Consider the following 25,067-nt stretch of genomic DNA (forward strand, 5'->3'; position numbering starts at 1 on the left):
ATCTTCCAATCTATCTATAGCCCTGCCATAGTTCTTGCGGAATACCATTTCAGCATCAGTGTGCAGACGTATTCCCAGGTACCGTACGGAATCTGTGGTCCACCGCAATGGTATTCCATCTCAAATTGCTCTGTGGTTTCAGTGAGAGGGAACGCAAGTGACTTGTCCCAGTTCACCTTCAATCCCGAGAGAGCCCCAAACCGCACCACCTCTCGTAACAGCGGAGCTAGATTCGTCTCAGGCTCCCGGACGTAAAGAAGTGTGTCATCCGCATACGTTGTTATTACCAGTTTGTAGGTGGGAAAGTTGAGACCCCGGTGCGAGTGATATTCGCGCATAGCGCACGCCAGCGGTTCCGCGACCAAAGCGTACAGTGTGGGAGACAAGGGTACCCCTTCGAATCTTGATAGGTTCGGTGATATTGCTGCCGATTCTGATGAGGGCAGACGGGCCATTATATAGCACCGAGATCATCTGCAAGAATATTGGGCCAAGCCCCAGTCTTGCGAGTACCGCCCTCATTAAAGACCATTCCTCAGAGTCGAAGAAGACCGCCATCGCCTTCGAATCCGGCCTCGTATGCTGGATAGCCCCAAATACTGTCTGTAAATTGTAGGCGAGATTTCTGCCCGCAACGAACCCCGCTTGCTCTGGAGCAACCAGTAGGGCTAGATGGGTCTCCAGGACCTTAGCATATATTTGTGTGTCTCTGTTGAGGAGAGACAATGATCGTTGTTAGAACTGGCTATTTCTGGTAGGCTAAGGCTGACGCCAAAGCCAAGCATAAACCACCATTCTAGTCAGGGTATGGGAGTCACACGCCAAGATAACCCCTGCTCACCCCCTTGGTAGCTTGGCACGAGCAGTAAGGCTAAACTCGGAGGCAATGTGTAAAGCATTTGCGCCAGCACACAACAGCAACAACATCCAAGGCACACCACAAAAGGAACTCCACACAAGGTTAAATAAAAATAACTTCTGTATTGTCAAAATCACATCAGATAGAAATCACACATGTACATTGGGCCAACTGGCACGGGCAATATTCATAAGGGATTATTTACAGGACAGGGACACATGGGCCACTGTCAAAATCAACACTTTTAGAAATAGAAATACTGTCAGAAATTAGAATAAAGGATATAAAATCACTGTAGCACAAAATAACAGTTATAAATCACAACCAGTAACTACTGGTAAAGGTAGGTACACACTACGCAATACTAATAACCATAGGCCTAGATCACGCATGGACACATAACCTCTCTAGTATAAACTATACTAGGCAAAACACAACCACCTAAGAATAAAATACATTTAGGGGTAGAAGCAAGAACACATTACACATGATGCATCAAAAACACATTCAGCGGTGTAGGGAAAAAGGTAAATACATGATGCATAAAACATTCAGAGGTGTAAGGAAAGAAAACACATGATGCATAAAACATTCAGAGGTGTAAAATCCAGGAAGACACATGATGCGTTAAAAACATTCAGAGGTGCCAGGAAAGAAAACACAACTCAATAGCGCAAAAACACATGATGCCTAAAACATTCAGAGGTGCAAGGAAAAACCACACAATTGCGCAAAACCTTACATAAGCCACTAGCTGTTGGGGCTAGGGCGCCCTGTGGTCCAAAAGTCAGGGGCCTAAACGGTGCAGGTGCCCACTACTTGCTGGGCACCTGGGAACATCCCAAGTCCTAAATGGTGCAGCTGCCCACTAATTGCTGGGCAGCTGGGAATCATCAAAAAACTGCGACAGGGCCCTCACTGACCCTTAGGCGCAAACTGCACCCACTGCTGGAGCCACACAGGCTCTGGGCATATCACGTGCCCCCAAACGTTGGAGCCACACAGGCTCTTAAACAAATATGGCCCATGGAGCCCTCAGGCTCTGCAAACAATGGCACCTCGAGCCTCGCTAGGCTTGTAAATCAACTGTGGCACTGCGGAGCCTCTCTGGGCTTTAACCAAACAAAAATGGCCCCGGAGCCTTTCACTAGGCTCAAAGACAAGTAAGGCCCCTTTGAGCCTCGCAGGCTCTTAAATCAATAATGTGCCCCACTGACAAAATCTCCCTAAAGTGGGACAGTCCCGGGCCTACTAGCCACGGGACCAACTCTCGCCATGTTAGAGCGGCCCACTGAGCACACGGGGCCGCTCTGACTCCATCTCCCCCCCGGCACCACTACTACGGAGAGCCCCACACTTACCGGGCTCTCCAGGTGCAGGGAGCAGTCTCCGCTAGGCAGGGCAGCAGTGTCGCACTGCCGTCTCTGGAGCCGGTCTCTTCACGCTGGCAGGCGGGCGGGCACACAGACATCTCCGATCTCCCTCGGCGGCAGGCATCTCCGGTCTCCCTCTCCTCACAGGAGACCGGAAGGACACAGCATGGCCTCCCTGGGCTCGAGGAGGCGGGGTGGGCTCCCGACCTCCTCTCTCTCTCTCTCGTGGCACCCGGCCTTCCAGCGCGGGCTCTACTCGGCAGACCGGGGCTCTCACTCCCTCACTGGAGCCCCGGTGATGACGCGTCTCTCTCCTTCCGGTGGGCAGCCAATGGCAGCGCGGCCCACCGAGCCGAGCCCCCAACAGCGGCCCAATCACCTCGCGGCTCAGAGGACGAGCCTCCCGCAGCCCGCCAATTAGAGCGCGGCTTCTTCGGTTCTTCTGGCGATTTCAAGCCCCGGGCAGCGGCGGTGAATTGGAGGCAAATGCTGGGAGGGCACCGGCTTCTTTAAAATAATAAAACGAGGTGGGTACTCGATCGGGCCCCCAACAAAGTGCTCTCCAGCGCTATAGGACCAACCAAGGTCCCGAAGTAACCATAAAGCGCTCACAGGCGCTTAAAGCAGGAATAAAGCGCTTCCAGCGCTTAACAGTGAAAGTAAAGAGCTCCCAGCGCTAAAGAAGCAAAAAGTCCAGGCACAAAGTCCTCCAAGGAATGCAGGACATCACAGGACAAGTCCATCAGGTATCCAGGGGCTGGGCAGGGCCCAGGGATTCCCCTAGGCCCAAGCAGCAGTACGCCCCTGGTAGGATTCAAGTCAGAAACAAGAACAAATTGTAAGGGGACACAGCCCCTTTTTATACTGTAAAATCCTTTGTCTAAAGGGTGCAGGCAGTGTGAGAACCAGCTAGAAATGGTTATATGGAACTCCTTTCAGGGTGAGGGGCATAGGCGACAGTCGCCCAGCAGGAGGTGGAGCCAGCATTGTGGCAGGCAGGCACAGCCCTATTCACTCCTAGGTGCCATCTCCTCCCACTTCCCTGGCAGCAGATGCAGCCTTTCATCCACGGGCTGACTCAGACAACCTCCTGGGGCTCCCCAGCCCCTGCCACCCTCAAACCAGACAGTCAATCCACAAGCAGGCCCAGGCACTCCTGGGCCAGGCTCACCAGCCAATCACACGCCAGACACAAATTACACAAATATGCCAACTTCTAAAAGTGGCATTTCCGCACTAGACACATTCATGCTGCATACATCATTACGCAGCATTCAATCTCACGAGTTCGTACATACCAAACTCGACCCTGCACTCCCCACACATCAGGAACTACCATGGGCATACATATTCCCCATTCATTCCTATGGGAGGGCAGGTCACTCACCACACATACACAGAGAGCACACGCACTTTACACTGTACCACAGTGAAAAAGTGCGCAAAGGCCTAAAATCACCAACACCAGGTTCCAGAAACAGGCTAGGAAAAAGCAAAAAGTTTCGGGGTGAACCTGCCAAAAAGGCCAACACAACCCCCTTCCAGCCAAAACGCAGGGTAGACCAATCACTCCACTGATGGGCTTCCTTGCTTTGGGCGACAAAACACGGACACGGGCCCGCACGGCAGGGACACCCTCCGGTTTTTCGCCACTCTGAACCCACATGGTTTCCTCCAACAAGAACTCTCTGTCTCAACTAGGATACCCCACTGGCACTCCCTAGTCGTCCACGGCCAGGACCAGGCCCTAGGCCATCCAAATGTCACAGGTCCTAACCACTTCACAGAGTGGGGGGCAGTAACCCCTGGCACACAATAGCCATTCTCCACTCTCCCTCTCAGTGTAGCTACAACTACCACTGATCCTTCAACCTAGGGACCACACCCACAGGCTGACCAGAGGTCACGGGCAAGAATGCCCTACCCTACCTCTACTTCTGGGTTTCCGCACCCTCACAGGGAAGCACTCACCGGAACACAACTCTGTCACCAGATCAGGACCTCACTCCATCAACTGGTCTACCACCTGGGATCTGGAAACTATTTCACTTCTGAGGTACAAAGCACACAGCCCAGTCCCTCTTCAAGCAGGTGGGGGGGGGACACAGCACACAGCAAAGTCCCCTTTCCTCTACCTTAGTGGAAACAACAAACTGCTGGTGAGCCCCAGCACACACAGCAAGGGCAGCCCCCTCAGTATCTTCAGCTGATCTACCTTGGCAGAGATTCCTTCTTGACCTGGAAGTTTCCTAATCTCCCAACCTAGGATCTAAACTCTCAGGTTGCACCGGGGTCAGAAGTACACCGTCCCTCTGCACCCCTTCCAGAGTTCTGCACCCTCCACTTAGGAGCGGTACCCCTCAACACCAAGACCGCCGGAGTTCTGGTTACAGACACTCCCCGTCCTCTAGACACAGGAAGATCCTCCTCAAATGACCTGTATGTACAGCCTAGGCCCCTGACCTGGCGCTCCCTTAGGGAACCCTCCAGGCCCTGAGATAGGGTTTCGGGCCAACGTGGGACACACCGTCCCACACTCACTCCGCCTCCACTGAGACAGGACGTGAGCCCCTACACCCCTACCATCCTAATGGCACCTAGCTGGGCTACACATGAACCTCTTCACCTACACAGGATCATCAGATACACAAGCCACTACTTTTAGAATCACTCCCTAATGTCTCTGCAAGACATCTAGCACACCACCAGAAATCCACCTTCTTATCCAGTGCCTCTGCAGGACCTCCTGCACACCACTAGAGGTACACCTCCTGTGCAAGCTCCTTTAAAAAAAAAACTCACACCAACTCCTCCAGTTCAACACACCACTCATCCGCACACTCCCCCTCCAGACTGGTGAGACAGTTCCTCACTGCCCCTGACTCTGAACCTGTACCCCTCTTACTGAGCACCAGGCACCATACTCTGGGAACTGGGAATGGGACTTCACGCACTGGACATATTTTAGCTGCCACCACTGGATCCTACCATACTGGGGAATCCAGACACACACACTACACTCAGGGGATAACCACCCTCCCAAGCAAGCCATTTCTCCTCCACACTCCCTCTCTTCCATCTACCCACACAGGGACAGGAACAGGATTGGCCACTGGACCCAGCAAGGGATTCCTAATCTATGGGAACCTCCCCCTCTACTGGCGTCCCGCCCTGTCATTTTCTCATCTGCCACTAAACTTAAAGCGCAGGAACACCATTTGAAAATGACACTCTTGAGGAAAAACAAAATCATAAACAATAATCCCAAACATGTGACTATCTGAAAAATGCAGAGTTTTGTAATGTAGCCAGTTGTCGCTGTGGCACTGCGTAAACACAAGTCCAAATCCGCACCGCTGACCAACAATGTTAGAACTGGCTATTTCTGGTAGGCTAAGGCTGACGCCAAAGCCAAGCAGAAACCACCATTCTAGTCAGGGTATGGGAGTCACACGCCAAGATAACCCCTGCTCACCCCCTTGGTAGCTTGGCACGAGCAGTAAGGCTAAACTCGGAGGCAATGTGTAAAGCATTTGCGCCAGCACTCAACAGCAACAACATCCAAGGCACACCACAAAAGGAACTCCACACAAGGTTATATAAAAATAACTTCTGTATTGTCAAAATCACATCAGATAGAAATCACACAAGTACATTGGGCCAACTGGCACGGGCAATATTCATAAGGGATTATTTACAGGACAGGGCCACATGGGCCACTGCCAGAATCAACACTGTTAGAAATAGAAATACTGTCAGAAATTAGAATAAAGGATATAAAATCACTGTAGCACAAAATAACAGTTATAAATCACAACCAGTAACTACTGGTAAAGGTAGGTACAAACTACGCAATACTAATAACCATAGGCCTAGATCACGCATGGACACATAACCTCTCTAGTATAAACTATACTAGGCAAAACACAACCACCTAAGAATAAAATACATTTAGGGGTAGAAGCAAGAACACATTACACATGATGCATCAAAAACACATTCAGCGGTGTAGGGAAAAAGGTAAACACATGATGCATAAAACATTCAGAGGTGTAAGGAAAGAAAACACATGATGCCTAAAACATTCAGAGGTGTAAGGAAAGAAAACACATGATGCATAAAACATTCAGAGGTGTAAAATCCAGGAAGACACATGATGCGTAAAAAAACATTCAGAGGTGCCAGGAAAGAAAACACAACTCAATAGTGCAAAAACACATGATGCCTAAAATATTCAGAGGTGCAAGGAAAAACCACACAATTGCGCAAAACCTTACATAAGCCACTACCTGTGGCAGTCCCTAGGCCAACTGGCCTTGTTGGGGCTAGGGCGCCCTGTAGTCCAAAAGTCAGGGGCCTAAACGGTGCAGGTGCCCACTACTTGCTGGGCACCTGGGAACATCCCAAGTCCTAAATGGTGCAGCTGCCCACTAATTGCTGGGCAGCTGGAAATCATCAAAAAACTGCGACTGGGCCCTCACTGACCCTTAGGCGCAAACTGCACCCACTGCTGGAGCCACACAGGCTCTGGGCATATCACGTGCCCCCAAACGTTGGAGCCACACAGGCTCTTAAACAAATATGGCCCATGGAGCCCTCAGGCTCTGCAAACAATGGCACCTCGAGCCTCGCTGGGCTCGTAAATCAACTGTGGCACTGCGGAGCCTCTCTGGGCTTTAACCAAACAAAAATGCCCCCGGAGCCTTTCACTAGGCTCAAAGACAAGTAAGGCCCCTCTGAGCCTCGCAGGCTCTTAAATCAATAATGTGCCCCACTGACAAAATCTCCCTAAAGTGGGACAGTCCCGGGCCTACTAGCCACGGGACCAACTCTCGCCATGTTGGAGCGGCCCACTGAGCACACGGGGCCGCTCTGACTCCATCTCCCCCCCGGCACCACTACTACGGAGAGCCCCACACTTACCGGGCTCTCCAGGTGCAGGGAGCAGTCTCCGCTAGGCAGGGCAGCAGTGTCGCGCTGCCGTCTCTGGAGCCAGTCTCTTCACGCTGGCAGGCGGGCGGGCACACAGACATCTCCGATCTCCCTCCCTCGGCGGCGGGCATCTCCGGTCTCCCTCTCCTCACGGGAGACCGGAAGGACACAGCATGGCTTCCCTGGGCTCGAGGAGGCGGGGTGGGCTCCCGACCTCCTCTCTCTCTCTCGTGGCACCCGGCCTTCCAGCGCGGGCTCTACTCGGCAGACCGGGGCTCTCACTCCCTCACTGGAGCCCCGGTGATGACGCGTCTCTCTCCTTCCGGTGGGCAGCCCATGGCAGCGCGGCCCGCCGAGCCCCCAACAGCGGCCCAATCACCTCGCGGCTCAGAAGACGAGCCTCCGGCAGCCCGCCAATTAGAGCGCGGCTTCTTCGGTTCTTCTGGCGATTTCAAGCCCCGGGCAGCAGCGGTGAATTGGAGGCAAATGCCGGGTGGGCACCGGCTTCTTTAAAATAATAAAACGAGGTGGGTACTCGATCGGGCCCCCAACGAAGTGCTCTCCAGCGCTATTGGACCAACCAAGGTCCCGAAGTAACCATAAAGCTCTTACAGGCGCTTAAAGCAGGAATAAAGCGCTCCCAGCGCTTAACAGTGAAAGTAAAGCGCTCCTAGCGCTAAAGAAGCAAAAAGTCCAGGCACAAAGTCCTCCAAGGAATGCAGGACATCACAGGACAAGTCCATCAGGTATCCAGGGGCTGGGCAGGGCCCAGGGATTCCCCTGGGCCCAAGCAGCAGCACGCCCCTGGTAGGATTCAAGTCAGAAACAAGAACAAATTGTAAGGAGACACAGCCCTTTTTTATACTGTAAAATCCTTTGTCTAAAGGGTGCAGGCAGTGTGAGAACCAGCTAGAACTGTTTATAGGGAACTCCTTTCAGGGTGAGGGGCATAGGCGACAGTCGCCCAGCAAGAGGTGGAGCCAGCATTGTGGCAGGCAGGCACAGCCCTATTCACTCCTAGGTGCCATCTCCTCCCACTTCCCTGGCAGCAGATGCAGCCTTTCATCCACGGGCTGACTCAGACAACCTCCTGGGGCTCCCCAGCCCCTGCCACCCTCAAACCAGACAGTCAATCCACAAGCAGGCCCAGGCACTCCTGGGCCAGGCTCCCCAGCCAATCACACGCCAGACACAAATTACACAAATATGCCAACTTCTAAAAGTGGCACTTCCGCCATAGACACATTCATGCTGCATACATCATTACGCAGCATTCAATCACGAGTTCGTACATACCAAACTCGACCCTGCACTCCCCACACATCAGGAACTACCATGGGCATACATATTCCCCATTCATTCATATGGGAGGGCAGGTCACTCACCACACATACACAGAGAGCACACGCACTTTACACTGTACCACAGTGAAAAAGTGCGCAAAGGCCTAAAATCACCAACACCAGGTTCCAGAAACAGGCTAGGAAAAAGCAAAAAGTTTCGGGGTGAACCTGCCAAAAGGGCCAGGTCCAACAGTCGGTAAGCGCTGCACTCATCAGTAGGCTTATCAGGCTTGGGAATGGCTACAATAAGCGCTTCCCTCATCGACCTTGGTATCTGCCCAGACTCAATCATATCTGTAAGGAATGCAGAGAGGTGTGGAAGCAGTAGTCTAAATATGTTTTGTAGAACTCGACTGTTAAACCATCAGTGTCTGGCGCTCTGCCCGTCTTCATCCCACCAAGTGCTTCACGTATCTCATCGAGCTCTAAAGGAAGCATCAAAAACTCCCGCTGCGTGTTCGTGGGGAACGGAAGTTGAATATGTTCCAAATAGTCCATAACCTCCTCCTTGCTACACGACGCATATAATTCGGAGTAGTATTCTAGGAACCGTTTCGCTATCCCCTCTTCCTCCGTGATAAGTGACCCTTCTTTTGATTTAACTGCCGCAATCGTCACTCTCATCTTCTGTTGTTTCACCATGTTTGCCAGGACCCTCCCCGGCCGGTCTTGCTCCCCATAAGTTCGCACTATAGCGTACTTCCCCAGATGCCTAACCTCTGCGCTCGCCTCTTCCTGATATTCTTCTAGCAGCCCCTTCATTTCTTCCCTTGTGTCTGCGGCATCCTCTGTCAAAAGGCGGCCCTCACAATCCGCCAACTGTCGCTCTAGGCTCGCAAGCCTCCGGCGTATCGAGCGTAGTATTCCGGAATGTTTACTCATGGCTACGCCTCTAACATAGACTTTAAACGCCTCCCAGACCGTTTGAAAACTATCCACCGAGCCTATATTAGTGTCAAAGTATGTCTCAATTGCTTCGTGTAACTCTTCCCGGAAGACCGGTTTTAGGAGCGCGTACGGTGGAAATCTCCATGTGAATGGGGGAGGGGCCCTCCGCGGCAACAAAAAGCATAATAAGATAGGTGACTGATCGGAGAGGGTGCGGGGCAGTACTTGGCACTTGCGGACCCGAGACAGCATCCCCGGCGTTGTTAGCCAATAATCAATGCGCGTGTGTATGTTGTGAAAGGCTGAATAATGAGTGTACCCTCCCTGCTCTGGGTGCAGACTGCGCCAGACATCCGCCAAGTCCTCACTGATAAGTATCCTATCCAATTCCCTAGCAGCTTTTGCAGGGCATCTGTCCGGGCCACTAGAGCGGTCCAAGTCAGGGCATCTGATCATGTTGAAATCTCCGCCCCACAGCACAGCCCGACTGGGAGTCTCCCGGGCAATTCCAGCTAATTGTACATAGAACTCTGGGCTGTCATAGTTAGGCCCATAGACGTTAACTACCAATACCTCCAGTCCCTTCCCAGCCAGTTTAGATATAACAAATCTGCCTTCCGGGTCAGCCGCCACCTGACTGAGGGAGTAATCCGACTTAGGGTTGACCCATGTGAGTACCCCCCGGGCATGGGTCGTAAAGCCAGCGGCGTTAATCTGCCCTCTCAGCCCCCTAGCCTGTAACCTAGAGCTGTTCTCAGAGAGGTGTGTTTCCTGTAGTAAAGCTAAGTCAATGTGGTGTCTAGCCAGATAATTCAGAACCTTCTGAAGTTTCCTATGGTCGTTCAGGCCCCTTACATTCCACGTCAAGGCATTCAGGCTCCCCGTCACATTGTTTCCAGAGACTACTTCAGGCATATCACTCATAGCTAGCTAAATCATGCATCATCCTACACACAGTGAACAACTGCACAGTATGCATTGTACGAAAAATCTGAACTCGCACCTCATGGCCATAAACCTTAAACTTCCCAACCCCCTAACCCCTGACGTTCCCACCCACAGCGGACCTCCCCCAACTAGGTTGCGAAACAGCCTACTCTTGAGCCCCCTCCACCCACCTTCCTCCCCCCCTCTCCCAATGCAAAAAGAAAAAATAACCAGCTAGGTGTTACCACGTGTGGGCGGAGGTGGCAATAAACCATTCAGGAAAGTCAAATGAAATCACAATATCCACCGCCCCTCCCAGCCCGCCCGCTGGCATTTATGTGTTCCCCAAACCTTGCAACCATCGTGGGAAAGCACTGTGTGTAACGGCCCTCAGTCCTGTTCCTCCAGTCCGCCCCCCGCTGCTTCGTCCAGTAGATCTCGTTCCGGTGTTGTCCTCCGCTCCTTCGCCCAATCTTTGATCGCCTTCTGCAAAGTCTTGGGTTCTGTGAAAAAGTGTGTCTGGTCATTCCTGGTTACTTTCAATTTAGCTGGGTACAGCATAGCGTAGTCCAGCCCTTGCTCCCGCAGTTGGCGCTTTCATCGGGACGAAGTGTTTCCCCGCCTCCTGGACCTTCGCGGTAAAATCAGGGTATAGTGCAATGTCCGACCCCTCAAACAACAGTGTCTGTTTTATCTGGCCGCCCTTAAGGCCGCATCCCTGTCCCTGTAGTTGAGGAACTTAGTTATTATCGGCCTCTGTGGCGCTCCCGGTTTCGGGCGGGGGGCAAGCCCGGTGTGCCCTCTCAATGATGAACATGTTGGAGAAGACTTCCGCTCCAAGCAAGGAAACCAGCATCCGTTCAATGAATGTCTCCATCCTACCTGTCTGTGCAGTCTCCGGCAGACCAAGGATACGTACTTTGCAGCGACGTGAGCGAGCTTCCAAATCCTCCGTCTTGTCCTGGAGTACCTGCAGGATCTTGCCCAATTGCTTGTGGTCCCTGTCTATGGTCGTCTGCGCTTCTTCAACCTCCATTATCCTTCTCTCCGACATGTCGATACGCTCAGCGTGCTTGTCAAGCCTCTCAGCCATTATGTCCATTCTATACGGTAGGGCATCAATTTTCACTCCCAAAGAGGTGATGCCGTCCTGCAGCCCTTTATCCATAGATTTCAGCATACTCTTTAGGTCCTGCTCTGCTTACGGCATCGCTACGCGTTCGCTCTCGCTCCCAGCGCCTTCTTCTTGTGATTTAGATCGCGTCTGCGTGAAGGGCAGTTTTGATTACCCATGATCCGTCTTCCCCATAGTGGCGGTCAGATGCACTCAGCGGCGCCACAGGAATTGCGAACTGACAGTCTCACCCCGGGACTAGCCAAACAATCATGCACGCACACCGCAGCGCTGGGGGGCTCAGAGGCGCCAGTGACCGCCCCCACAGGCAGCACCAGGACCGAAGATATCAGCACCGGCAGGATTGCAGCCAGTCCCCAAGATCTCACCGTGTGGGCAGCGCAGCCCCAGTTTATTGCTGAAGGGCCAAGACCATGTCAGTGCTCCTCACTCACCCTCCATCAAGTGCCAGGTGTCCCCGGGGTATCCCAGCGCTGTCGCCTACCCAGCCGAGCCGCGGCGCCCAACACACTCGGTGTATTCCACAAAGGCTGGCGCCACGCTGTTATGCCCCTACACGTCTCCGTCGTCCTCAGCATTTTGGCGCCTTCATGGACCCCTATGCTGTTGTTGGCCTGCCTCCGTAGTGAGGGCGTCAACTGCAGGTTGCTGCTCTCCGCAGGGGGGGGGGGCAGCCCTGCAGCTCACCACCGGCATATCAAGTCTGGCATCAACGTTGCTGCCCCCAAATAATCCTTTACGCCGGGGCCCGTAGGTATCTCTTGTCCGTATCCTGTGCTGCAGCTCGTGCTGTAGCCCTTACCTGTATCCTCTTCCTCCCCTTACACTACACTCGATCCCCGCCATCTTGGTAAATCGTCACGCAGAGCAGCTCGCAGCCACCAGACGCCATCCACCGCTCCTCACCGGATCGTGAGGCTCCCACGGCTGGAGCAGCAGGGTTGCATCCACTTCCCGACCCCGATGTCCGCTTTCGTTGGAGGTTGCGACCGCCGCGGCCTCACCATCCGGCTGCAGCCGCACGCACGGCCACGTCGTCTGGGCTCCAAGCAGCGCGAGGCCGGTGCTCAGCGGCCTTCTTCGCCTCCGACCAGCCCCACCGGAAATCTCCTTGTGTGCGTGTCCGGCAGCCTCCGCGGTTGGACAGCAGGTGACCGACCTAATTAGCCCTCGCAGCTGTTAAGCGTGATAACAGCGGCTGAGGGAACGCAGGATAATTCAGAATAATTGGCCGGCTCGACAGAGCCCGGGAGCTAAGTGGCCATCTCCGATTCGAGCAAGCTCCGCCCCCCACGTTGTCAGAATTATTGATATGTGGGAAAAAAACATCTCGGATGCACCAACTCATTGAAAGCAGTGACTGAATAAACTAAATAAAGTATGCGGTTGTCAGGCACCAACACAAATAATTTGCATGAGAAACAAAACATAATTCCGTTAATGCATCGTGATGTCGTATAAAGAGACCTATGAAACAACGATGTGAGGTTAAAGTTCACCACCTGGATACCTTCACGAGTGACAAGTAGCCCTCCACCAGTCCGTCTTACATTACCAAAAAAAGCGAGGATCCCCGTAAGGAAAATTGTTTTTTTTTTAGAAACAACGCTATATACAACAACGATGCACGTATACTGTATGATAGGCGGGACGAAAGAAGAGCACAATTAACAACAATCCGTCTCATATTAAATATGCCCAGAATGTTCGGAGGCCGGCGTTGATGTAGAGCCTCGGAAACCATAGCAATCCCGGCCGATACCTCAACCCCTCCCCTGGGTCCCCGCTCGTTCCAGTGCCCCACTCCCGAGCCGAAGAGCCTTTCTCACCACCGCCGTCAGGTCCTGGACGGTTTTGGGATCTGTTTCAGCCATGTCTCGGGCCGCTGTTACTTTGATGGGCGCGCTGCTAAGGTGAGACATTTGGCAGGAACGGATCAGGAACACTCCGCAGCCGATCTCAACTGACAGTCCAACAGACACGTTTACTCACTTCTCGCGAGAACAAGACTGCTCAGCCACGCATTAAAGTCATTGAGTGACTCTGTCCTTACGTGGGCGCCCACGAAAGCAGGGTGGTATTTCGCAAATAGGACAATTGCGTAGTGTCCCGCTAAAGAATAAATTATAGGACAGGAAGTTAAATTAAACTGGAAACATTTCCAGGATGATTTGTTTTATTTATTTGAGGATTATTTAAGTTAACAATTTTGTATAAATCATTTTAGGTCACCCTCACACACCCTCTCTCACCCTCTCACCCCCTCACTCACCCTCTCACCCCCTCACTCACCCTCTGACCCTCACATCACCTCACCCTCGCACTCGGCGCTCTGTGTGTGTGTGGCGCTGTGTGTGTGTGTGTGTGTGTGGCGCTATGTGTGTGTGTGGCCTTGTGTGTGTGTGTGGCTCTGTGTGTGTGTGTGGCTGTGTGTGTGTGGCTCTGTGTGTGTGTGGCTCTGTGTGTGTGTGTGTGGCTCTGTGTGTGTGTGTGTGGCTCTGTGTGTGTGAGTGTGGCTCTGTGTGTGTGTGGCTCTGTGTGTGTGGCTGTGTGTGTGTGTGTGGCTCTGTGTGTGTGTGGCTGTGTGTGTGTGTGGCTCTGTGTGTGTGTGGCTCTGTGTGTGTGTGGCTCTGTGTGTGTGTGTGGCTCTGTGTGTGTGTGGCTCTGTGTGTGTGTATGTGGCTCTGTGTGTGTGTGTGTGGCTCTGTGTGTGTGTGTGTGGCTCTGTGTGTGTGTGGCTCTGTGTGTGTGTGGCTCTGTGTGTGTGTGGCTCTGTGTGTGGCTCTCTGTGTGTGTGTGGCTCTCTGTGTGTGGCTCTGTGTTTGTGTGTGGCTCTGTGTGAGTTTGTGGCTCTGTGTGAGTGTGTGGCTCTGTGTGAGTGTGTGGCTCTGTGTGAGTGTGTGGCTCTGTGTGAGTGTGTGGCTCTGTGTGTGTGTGTGGCTCTGTGTGTGTGGCTCTGTGTATGTGTGGCTCTGTGTGTGTGGCTCTGTGTGTGTGTGGCTCTGTGTGTGTGTGGCTCTGTGTGTGTGTGGCTCTGTGTGTGTGTGTGGCTGTGTGTGTGTGTGGCTCTGTGTGTGTGACTTTGTGTGTGGCTCTGTGTGTGTGGCTCTGTGTGTGTGGTCTGTGTGTGTGTGGCTCTGTGTGTATGTGGCTGTGTGTGTGTGTGGCTCTGTGTGTGTGTAGCTCTGTGTGTGTGTGGCTCTGTGTGTGTCTCTGTGTGTGGCTGTGTGTGTGTGTGGCTCTGTGTGTGCCTCTGTGTGTGTGTGTGTGTGTGTGGGGGGCTCTCTGTGTGTGTTGGGCTCTGTGTGTGGGGCTCTGTGTGTGCGTGTGTGGGGCTCTGTGTGTGCGTGAGTGGGGCTCTGTGTGTGCATGTGTGGGGCTCTGTGTGTGTGGGGGGGCTCTGTGTGTGTGTGGGGCTGTGTGTGTGTGGGGCTCTGTGTGTGTGTGGGGGGGCTCTGTGTGTGTGGGGGCTCTGTGTGTGTGTGGGGGGCTCTGTGTGTGTGTGTGTGGCTCTGTGTGTGTGTGTGGGGGGGGGGCTCTGTGTATGTGTGTGGGGGGGCTCTCTGTGTGTGTATTGGGCTCTCTGTGTGTGTATTGGGCTCTGTGTGTATGTGTGTTGGGCTCTGTGTGTGTGTGCTCTGTGTGTGTGTGTGTGTGGCTCTCTGTGTGTGTGTGAGTGGCTCTCTGTGTGTGTGGCTCTGTGTGTGTGTGTGGGGCTCTGTGTGTGTGTGTGTGTGTGTGTGTGTGTGTGTGTGTTGGGGCTCTCTGTGTGTGTGTTGGGCTCTGTGTGTGTGTGTTGGGCTCTGTGTGTGTGTGTTGGGCTCTGTGTGTGTGAGTTGGGCTCTCTGTGTGTGAGTTGGGCTCTCTGTGTATGTTGGGCTGTGTGTGTATGTGTTGGGCTGTGTGTGTATGTGTTGGGCTCTGTGTGTGTGTGTGTGTTGGGCTCTGTGTGTGTGTGTGTGTGTTGGGGCTCTCTGTGTGTGTGTGGGGCTCTCTGTGTGTGTGTGGGGCTCTGTGTGTGTGTGGGGGGGGGGGCTCTCTGTGTGTGTATTGGGCTCTCTGTGTGTGTATTGGGCTCTGTGTGTGTGTGTTGGGCTCTGTGTGTGTGTGTGGCTCTGTGTGTGTGTGTGAGTGGCTCTCTGTGTGTGTGGCTCTGTGTGTGTGTGTTGGGCTCTGTGTGTGTGTGTTGGGCTCTGTGTGTGTGTGTTGGGCTCTGTGTGTGTGTGTTGGGCTCTGTGTGTGTGTGTTGGGCTCTGTGTGTGTGTGTGTTGGGCTCTCTGTGTGTGAGTTGGGCTCTCTGTGTGTGAGTTGGGCTCTCTGTGTGTGAGTTGGGCTCTCTGTGTGTGAGTTGGGCTCTCTGTGTATGTTGGGCTGTGTGTGTGTGTGTTGGGCTCTGTGTGTGTGTGTGTGTGTTGGGCTCTGTGTGTGTGTGTATGTGTGTGTGTGTTGGGCTCTGTGTGTGTGTGGGGGGCTGTCTGTGTGTGTGTGGCTCTGTGTGTGTGTGTGTGGGGCTCTCTGTGTGTGCTGGGCTCTGTGTGTGGGGCTCTGTGTGTGCGTGTGTGGGGCTCTGTGTGTGCATGTGTGGGGATCTGTGTGTGTGTGTGGGGGGCTCTGTGTGTGTGTGTGGGGCTGTGCGTGTGTGTGTGGGGGGGGGCTCTGTGTGTGTGGGGGGGGCTCTCTGTGTGTGTATTGGGCTCTGTGTGTGTGTGTGTTGGGCTCTGTGTGTGTGTGTGGCTCTCTCTGTGTGTGATGGCTCTCTGTGTGTGTGGCTCTGTGTGTGTGTGTGTGTGGGGCTCTCTGTGTGTGTGTGTGTTGGGCTCTGTGTGTGTGTTGGGCTCTGTGTGTGTGTTGGGCTCTGTCTGTGTGTGTGTGTGTGTGTGTGGGGGGGCTCTGTGTGTGTGTGGGGGGGGCTGTCTGTGTGTGTGTGCGTGTGTGTGTGGCTCTGTGTGTGTGTGTGTGTGGGGCTCTGTGTCTGCTAATACTCCCTACTACTCTCTAATGCTCACATATTACCATTGTAAATGACAATACTATTTATTTATGTTTTTTAAAAAAAAAAACATGAAAAAAATGCAATTTGCAATGCCACTAGCTCTAACTTGAACAAAGACGAGACCATTGCATTGTAAATGCTTATTTTATCAGCACCCAGTCACCTTCATGGATATCCATGTTGTTAAAACTCTTAAATGCGTCTGCTCTTTCCTACATAGCATTTTGTTTCTGCAGTACAAAAGCACCCACTGAGGCATTCACTGAAGCGGTCACCGGTTCTCCATCTTCCAACATAGCCTTGCGCCGCAACCACTCAGGGTACAAACTCATGTGCACCTTTCTCCCTCTCAACAGTGTAAAAGGACGAATATCTGTGGTAATATGTAGTGCAGCGTTGTAACTCCACATCTTATTTTTAATTCTTACACATCCTGCCTTGACCATAGTGCTGTCTTAAATTCTTTTTTCACTATTCTGTTCGCCCTTTCCATCAAGCCGTTCGAGGTTGCAGAATACACAGCAACTTTCTCATGACGAACATCATTAAGTTCTATAAATGTCCGCATCTTGTGAGACTAGAAGTGTGTTCTGTTGTCTGTAACGTTTGGTCTGAGTGAACCCTCAACTACCAACACTTGTTCTAGAAGTCTGATGACATTTCCAGTACTAGGAGCATCACAAAACATGTGAGACAGCTACTTGGAATGATAATCTATTAGCAAAATGAAAAACTTGATGTTGCTAGGTAGAAAAGAGCCCTGAAAAATCCATACCAAGCTTGTCCCATGGTCTTTCCTGAAACTGAACAGGATGGAGAGGTGTTACTTTCCATCTTTTGTCAGCCACTAGACATTCAGTACACACATCCAATAAAAACCTGTGACTTCAAGGAAAGCCACCAATAGTATAATTTAAACATTTAACATGCCTTGGCCGCACCTAAGTGCCCACGGTGTGCAGCCATTACAATGTCCTTTCTTATGCTTCCCGGTGGATTAAATAATTCATGATCATGTCATTAACGACAGACGGCTCATCAGCGACCTGTAAGAAACACTTTAACTCCTCAGACAATTTCCTGCCCTCAGGCCAGCCTTCTGCTATGAATTGCCTGATTTTACTAAGTACAGAGTCCTCTACAAAAGCTTCCTGCCAAGCTTGCTCAGTGACCGGAGCAAATTCCTCTACAGCATCCACCGCTGTCACCTCAAACTTTGTGTCATTCTTGTCATCCGAGTCCTCATCAAGCATAGCCATGCATGATAGGCAATCAACCATGAAGTTCTTTTCCCCCCTGGAAAATGCTTTGCATTGAAGTGGTACTCCTGCAGTTTAGACAAAAGACATACTAGCCTCGCTAGGACCTTTCCCAAATGACTTCCAGTTAATAAATGCACAAGAGGTTTGAATTCTCGTCCCCACAGGTAAGTGCTAAATTTGTTGATGTCCCACACGCAGGCAAGATCCTTGCATTCTATTGTACTGTAGTGTGTTTCTGCAGTCTTCAGCATTCTAGATGCAAAGGTGTATGTTACCTGCCTGACAAAATTGTCCCAGGACCACTCTTAATCCATTCAAACTACCATCTGCATTAATTAAACAGTTGCAACTGTCCTGAAAAGGATGTAACGCAGGGCCCACCTCAATCAGATCCTTAACGCTCTCAAAGGTCAGAGATAGTTCGTCAGACCATGCAAACCTTGCCCCTTCCTTAACAGAGCATATAAGGATTCCACAATTTGTATAACCATGTACAAATCGGGCACAGTATTCTGCTAGGCTCAAAAATTATGGCAGAACATCCCTGTCTTTGGGAGGAACTGCTTCTCGAATAACTGTGAGCAAAGAAAGTTTAGGTTTGATGCCTTCCTGTGAGATCATGTGACCCAAATCCTCCAATTGTTGTATACCAAAGCTGCATTTGTCCTTCCTTATAGTCAATCAATCAATCAAGTAACTTGTAAAGCGCAATTACTCACCCGTAAGGGTCTCAAGGCATTGGGATGAGGGGGATCTGCTGATCCGTCGAAGGCACTGTGGTTCAATTGAAAAGCCAGCTCTTGAGGTCCTTCCTGAATTGAGGCAGTGACAGTGATTGCCTGAGGTGGGACGCAGGGTGTTCCAGGTCTTTGTTGCAAGGTAGGAGATGGATGTTCCTCCAGCCGTTGTTTTGCAGATGTGTGTAACGGTGGCCAGGACCAGTTTAGTGGAGCGGAGGTCTCTGCAGAGAGCGTGGAATGCAAGGCTGTGGTTGAGGTACGCAGGTCCCGTGTCGTGTAGGGCTTTGTAGGTGTGTGTGAGGAGCTTGAAGGCAATTCTTTTGTTGACTGGAAGCCAATGGAGGTCTCTCAGGTGGCCAGTGATGTGGCTGCAGCGGGGGATATTGAGGAAGAGTCTGGCGTAGGTGTTCTGAATGTTTTGCAGTTTCTTGAGGAGTTTCAAGGTGATGTCGGTGTAGATTGCGTTACTGTAGTCAAGTCTGCTGCTGATGACTGCGTGGGTGGCTGTCTTTTTTGACTTGATGGGAATCCACTTGAATATCTTTTGGAGCTAGCGAGGCGTGTGGAAGCAGGATGATGAGACTATGTTGATCTGGCGGTTCATGGTGAGCGAGGAGTCCAGGATGATGCAGAGGTATCATGCGTGGTCTGTGGGTGTGGGAGGGATCCAAGATCTGCGGGCCACCAGGAGTCATGCCAGGCGGAGGTGGTGGAGCCCAGGATGAGGACTTTAGTCTTCTCTTAATTTAGCTTGAGGCAGCTGTCCTTCATCCATGTGACGACAGCCTTCATCCCGTCGTGGTAGTTGTTCTTGGGGACAGTGGGTTCGTTATTATTATTATTATTATTATGAAATTTATAATGCGCTCAGTTACCCAGGGGCATCCCGGCGCAGTACAGAAGCAAGAGAGAAGCACCGAAACAATCAACTACACTGGAAACAGATAGGTCTTCAAAAGTTTCCTAAAGGGTAGGATCTTAGGCTCTGAACGGATCTTAAAGGGAAGGGAGTTCCACAGTGCAGCCACTTGCACTGAGAAGCGCCTACCCCCAGAGCGAGCTCTCCTTACTCTAGTTGACTGCAGGAGATGTCTTTGATCCGAGCGCAGTGGGCGAGAGGGCTTATAGGGGCGTGCCATTGGAGCAAGAATGGGCGGGCCCTTGCCATGCAAGATTTTATGAGCCGTACACAACGCCTTAAATTTCACCCGTTCCCTAATGGGGAGCCAGTGAAGCGTTTTCAGGGCTGGGGCAGCTGAGTGTCTTCTGGGAACGTCCATCAATACTCTAGCGGCTGCATTTTGTACCTGTTGGAGGGTTTTCAACGTTGCTTCGGGAGCCCCCAGAAACACCGCGTTCTCATAGTCAAGCCTCGATAAGATAAGGCCACGAATCAAGAGCTTCCTAGCTGGATCAGGGAGCAGTGGTAGAACCTTGCGAGCTGACCGAAGCAAGCCGAAACACACCCCTGCGGTCTTCCTGGCATGGGTCCTAAAGGAGAGATCTTCCTCCAACCATATTCCCAGGGTCTTGATCTCCTTCTTGGGAGGCGGAGGGTCACCCAAGGACCGGGGCCAGCAGCTAGCAATTATTGAGGGACTAGATTTTCCCATGAGCATCAGCTCAGTTTTCTCCCCATTTAACTTAAGGGCAGAATGGGACATCCAACGATGGACGTTAGCAAGACAGTCGTGAAAGACTTCTGGCTGTTCCACCAACTGAGTGAGCCCCACTACCAGCTGAGTGTCATCAGCATAGCTAATGAGCTTCACTCCCGAGGGGGCGACCACTCTTTCAAGTGGAGTCATATAGGTATTAAATAAAGTAGGGCTCAAAGAAGAGCCCTGCGGGACTCCACATTGGAGAGGGAACCAGGCCGACTGCTCTACCCCTTCCCAAACTTGATAGCAACGGTTAGAAAGGAAGGATTCAAGCCATTTCAAGGCCAGCCCTGTCACACCCACCTCTGACAGACGTTGGAGGAGCACCTGATGGCTTACGGTGTCAAAGGCAGCACTCAGGTCCAGGAGGATCACTGCCACTGACCCTCCTGAATCTAGAATGCTCCTGGCTTCCTCCACTACTGCCAGTAAGGCTGTGTCCGTTCCCTGACCGGGGCGGAAGCCCGTTTGGGAGTCTCCCAGCAGATGATGGGACTCAAGATGGAAAGAAAGCTGGCGATTGACCAACTTTTCTGCGACTTTGGAGAAGCCGGGCAGAAGTGAAATAGGCCTAAAGTTGGCCAAATTAGAAGAGTCTAATGCTGGTTTCTTCAGTAATGCTTTTACCACCGCTTTTTTCCACCTCTGGGGCACTGTGCCCTGGGAGAGTGAAAGGTTGATGAGGTCGGTAAGTGGAGCGGACAAAGTATCTGCCACTAGTTTGAGATATTTCATGGGCACTGGGTCACTGGGAGACCAACTCTTCATCCCTTTCAACACCTGCCTGACCTCTTCCTCTGAAAAGGGGCCGAAGGAGGACAGCTCGGCGGGGCATAATACCGGGCTAGAGTCCAACTCAGGGGACTGAGATGTCGCCGGCAACGAGAGTAGGATCTTCTCAATTTTTGAATGAAAGAAGTCTGCGAGTTGTTCGCATTTTTCCTGAGGGTTGTCGTACACAACTGGAGGGACTGGGGCTTTCAGGAGTTCCTTAAAAATTTTAAAGGATTCCCCTGATGAGTTGCTTGCCTTCTCAATCCTATCGCTGAAGAAGCTCCTTTTGGCATCCTTCAGCGCGTTTTTATATTTCCTCATCGCTCTCTTATAGTCTAATCGACAGTCTTCCGTCTGTTTTCTCCTCCATGCACGTTCCAGCCTCTTGCATAGAGTTCTGAGACCCCTAAGTTCTGGGGTGTGCCATGGAGCGGAGCCAACTCTTCTTTCCCTAATAAGCCTTCTCTTTTTAGGAATAAATAAATCCAAGGATTTAGTCAGCCAATTACCTATATGCTGGTCAGCAATAATGGGGTCAGTGACAGGGGAGGGATGGGTTCTTACTAACTCTGTCACCCAATTATCCACTGGCAACCTTGACCAGAGTCGTTCCATTGTATGCTGTCTAGGGGCGGAATCTCTCCACTTCCCGAGCTGCCATGTAAGAGGGACTAGATAATGGTCCGTCCAGGGGAGCGCCAGCGGTTGGAGGGCTTGCAGATTCTCAAAGTTGGCAAAAGCAACATCCAACTGATGGCCCCTGTTGTGGGTAGTACCGACATTCACAAGATGGAGATCAAGTGTAGCCAGCATGCTTTGTAGATCTCTCGCCACTACATCAAAGGTATCATCAAAATGTAGGTTGAGGTCCCCGAGGACTACAAAGTTGGAGGATGCGGCAGCCAATGGTATCACTGCCTCGATGAAAGAATCAACAAATTACCTAGCGTTGCGGGAGGCCGATACACGAGAAGGCCAGATAAAGAGATAGTAGGAGATAAGCGTAGGGAAAACTGACAGCCTTCCGAGTTATTAATGGCACAATCTTCCGCTTTGCAAACATATTCATCTCTATACATTATGGCCACTCCTCCCCCCCTCCCACTCGGCCTATACAAATGGTACATAGAGTATCCCGAAGGAAGGGCTGTAACAATATCTGGGTCAGAGCAGGGAGCTAGCCAAGTTTCCGTAAGGAACAAGACGTCAAAATTGTGATCTAGCATCAGGGTATTAATTTCCGTTGCATGACAAGGTACAGACCTGCAATTAAGCAAAGCCATGGACAGCGAAGTCCGGTCCTTACAGGAGTAGCTAGCGCCACATACAGAACATTGATCATAAGGGGTCCCTTCTACCCACTGATAGCTACAGCTGGGATGTCTGGGGGTGCGTAGAGACAGCAGGGTATCCCTAGGATACCGGGGTGTAGAATCCATGTGGGCAAAGGTGTTAAGCAGAGTAACATGCCCTATGCCCGTCTGGGCCCGGACGGGCTTGACTCTGGCGAAACTCCGGCGATATTCCGGCGATGACGCTGCGTGATGACGCTGCGCGTCAGCATGGCTGACTTTATGTACGCCGAGCGCCTGGAGACTATCGCGCTAACCGCGCCGCCGGCAGTGTTCCCCCTCCCAAGATGGCCACCACAGCGAGGCAATGGGCAGGGACCCGCGAAGAAACGCGGTGATCTACAAATTAGAGTGGGGGTAAGGTGGCAGCAGTGCGAGTCAGCAAGTGGCCTTATTAAAATCAAGGCAAAAGGTAAAAAATAAAATTAAAGCAATATGACGAAAACGGGGCTTTTAAAATAGAATTAAATTGTGCAGCTTGCAGCAAAGAGGCTGTAATGCGCGGGCTTTCTCAGCGTTCTGAATTTCAGATGGTAAGGGAGCTCACCTGAAGGACGCCTGCCTTTATGCACGCCGAGCGCCTGGAGACTATCGCGCTAACCGCGCCGCCGGCAGTGTTCCCCCTCCCAAGATGGCCACCACAGCGAGGCAATGGGCAGGGACCCGCGAAGAAACGCGGTGATCTACAAATTAGAGTGGGGGTAAGGTGGCAGCAGTGCGAGTCAGCGAGTGGCCTTATTAAAATCAAGGCAAAAGGTAAAAAATAAAATTAAAGCAATATGACGAAAACGGGGCTTTTAAAATAGAATTAAATTGTGCAGCTTGCAGCAAAGAGGCTGTAATGCGCGGGCTTTCTCAGCGTTCTGAATTTCAGATGGTTGGTGAGGCATTGTATCAGCTGGGTGTCGTAAGCGTAGTGTAGTGTGGGCTGGGCCCTGTTGGGCACATTGTTAAGTTAGCATAAGCTTATTAGACGTTTAAACGCCATTTTACCTTTTTGCCGCTTTTGCACACGACACTGCATATATGGCAGGGGATGTTAACTGTATCTTGGATTGTACCGTGGACCGAGAAGCACAAGGCCACATACTAAGCCTCAGATGATGGAGTCACTATGAGATGCCCTGGTGGCATGCAGTTGCTGGATATATGGTGACAGCGCAACCAGACACCGCAACAGTACTCCTGCTTTTCCCCTGCGTCTGGAACTTCCTATCGCTTAGACTATTGGTTATTTTCAGCTGAATTAGGACTGGAGGTAGGAGTGATATCCTATCTCCCTAGGTACCTGTCCGATCACTCACCTGTATTGCTAAACTTGAGTGGGATGAGAACCCGTTCTGCCATACCACTGTGGAGGATTCATACTGAAGCCCTGTCAAACCCTCCGTTTGCAGCCATATTGTTGGTGGCCCAAGAGCGATACTTTGCAACAAACTGGAGATCTGCCTCGACTCGAGCTCTTGAATGAGAAGCCATGAAAGTAGTTATTCTAGGGGAATATATAAAAACATCATATGGGGTACGTCGACTGTTGGAGTCCGACATAGCCAAATGGGAGGCAGTGCTGGGTAGTCTGGAGAGAGCTCTTCCTGGATCCCCACATAGGTTGGGGGAATGGAGGGAGGCATGGGAGGCTCTGCTAACAGACCTACATCGATTAGAAAAACGTATATATTTCACTCACTGACAACAACTGCACATGGAGGGTGGCAAAGCCGGGGTGCTGATGGCCCATCTGATTAAGCGGGAAATGAATAGCACACCCATCGTTCATCTCAGGGATAAAGGCGGCAACGTGGTGTTCTCTCAAGCCGCGATAGCGGAGGTACTAGCAGACCACCTTGAAAAGGTATATGCACGGCAACCTCTCGCACCACCTGAGAAGGTCCAAGACTTCCTAGACTCGGTTACGCTCTCCCAGCTGGATGCGGATCCGGAGGAGGCACTATTTGCCCCTATACAGTGAGGAGGTCATCTCAGCCATCCAACGGCTAAACCCCGTCAAAAGCCAAGGGGCTGACGGGATACATGCAGAGTTTTATCAGAGATACGCTCCCCAGTTGGCTGAACACTTATTGGAGGACTACAACGAGGCATTAGCGCGGGGTACATTCCTACCCTCTGTGAGGGAAGCTCTGGTGGCCATGATACCCAAAGCAGACAGGGATTCCTTAGCAGCCAACTCTTATAGGCCAATCTCACTACTTAATAAAGATGTTAAAATACTTAGTGGGATTCTGCCTGTGCGACTTATCCCATGGATCCCTCATATTGTCCACCAAGCTCAGGCAGGGTTTATACCTAAGCGCAGCACTTCACATAACTTAAGGAGGTTAGCACATGTTTGGCACGCCCTATATCTGTAAGATGATGATTACGCCTTGGCGTTGCTATATATACAACAGGCTTCGATTCTGTGGAATGGCTCTATTTGTTGCAAGTTCTCCAAGGGGTTAGAGCCTGGGGGAGTTTCTTTAAGTGGGTTAAACTACTTTACGCAGCCCCTGTGGTGCGGTCCAGACTTGGGAGCTTAGTGTCCAGACAGTTTGAGTTGTGTAGGGACACACGGCAGGGATGCCCCCTTTCTCTGCTGCTATTTGTGATGGCCATGGAGCCATTGGCGTGGCCCACCTTAGCGGACTGGGTGATTGGGGGATCAGATTGGGCTTAACTAACCACATAGTATTCGATATGCCGACGATTCCCAATCTATCTACGCAAACCGACAAACTCAGTACCTCTAATGCTAGAAGAGGTGAGGTAGTTCGGAGAAATATCTGAACTCCGGATTAATACAGGAAAATCCAAACTTCTCCACATTGGAC

This window comes from Lissotriton helveticus, chromosome 3_1, assembly GCF_964261635.1.
Source record: "Lissotriton helveticus chromosome 3_1, aLisHel1.1, whole genome shotgun sequence".
NCBI lineage: Eukaryota > Metazoa > Chordata > Amphibia > Caudata > Salamandridae > Lissotriton > Lissotriton helveticus.